Below are 1,053 nucleotides of genomic sequence, written 5' to 3' on the forward strand. Positions count from 1 at the left end.
CTCTATAGTCATTAGGCATTGAGGCTTGGCCAGGACAGCTGCCCCTCATAATGTAGCCTCGAGCGTGGAGTCTATAATGGCAGCAGTCCGTGGCAGCAGTAAGCCTTCCCAAAAGTGGTTGTAACTGGCCCAAAGACGACATCTTGTGCAAATGCTCTTATCCAGTGCATGCCAAAGAATGGTCTAGATGTCACCTGCTCCATCTTGTCAGGCGCGTCTCATGGGCTGCAAGTCGCCTTCCCATGTGCTGACTGTAGGCGCTAAGGGCTCAATAGGTATGTACTAAGAACATTTTTCTGCTGACAGCGGATGCTAGTAGCTGTTGCTGTGACCGTGAGTATTAATGGCCGGTTAGCTCAGTTGGTTAGAGCGTGGTGCTAATAACGCCAAGGTCGCGGGTTCGATCCCCGTACTGGCCACACCTTTTTAAGTTTCCTTTTAAAATTGGAGCGTCATGAATGAAGAACTCTCATTGGACGAATATGAAATCTGTAAAATAATAAGCCGATGTGGAATTCTGAGTAATAGCACAATATAAGCAAAGACGTCCTCTGGCTAATGCCAAAAACAGTTCTTTGGCTCCTGAAATGACTACATGTCCTAGTGCTGTAGCAAAAGGACTGCAAGAAGGCAGTCTATCCGTGGTCCTCCTCTTCTTAGCCGGCGGTGGCAGCACAGGTATTTCCCGCCAGTCCCAAATTGATAACATCACTCCAAGTTTGCAGTGTGCTGACATCTCAGGAGTCTTCTGGCTTCTGAATTGTGGGAGTCGGATCACCCTGCGGGGAGGAGATGGGCCCAACATCGCAGCACAGCACCCCTCTGGCCAGCCATGGGTAACTTAAACTTTGGACACCCCCTGAGGATCCCCCCTTTTTTGAAGGTCCCCCATCAATCAAATCGCTGTGTACCAATCTTTCCTCTTGGTTTCCTCTACAAGGTCTCAATGTTTGGAATAGGACAAGGACCTGCTGGGATATCCTATCAGCAGCATCCCTGCCCCACTTAGCCGTGCCCAGCTTCTGATCCTGGCAAATGCTATGGGACCTGGGC

General features: G+C 49.9%; 1 non-coding gene across 1 annotated transcript; it reads left to right on the forward strand.

Annotated features, from left to right (window-relative positions):
• Positions 1–345: 345 nt before the first annotated feature.
• TRNAI-AAU (transfer RNA isoleucine (anticodon AAU)) lies at positions 346–419 on the forward strand. The gene has a single exon. It is a non-coding gene; the product is annotated as a tRNA-Ile (tRNA).
• The last annotated feature ends 634 nt before the right edge of the window (positions 420–1,053 follow it).

Source organism: Ambystoma mexicanum, chromosome 1p (genome assembly GCF_040938575.1).
Source record: "Ambystoma mexicanum isolate Mex_15411 chromosome 1p, UKY_AmexF1_1, whole genome shotgun sequence".
Taxonomy (NCBI): domain Eukaryota; kingdom Metazoa; phylum Chordata; class Amphibia; order Caudata; family Ambystomatidae; genus Ambystoma; species Ambystoma mexicanum.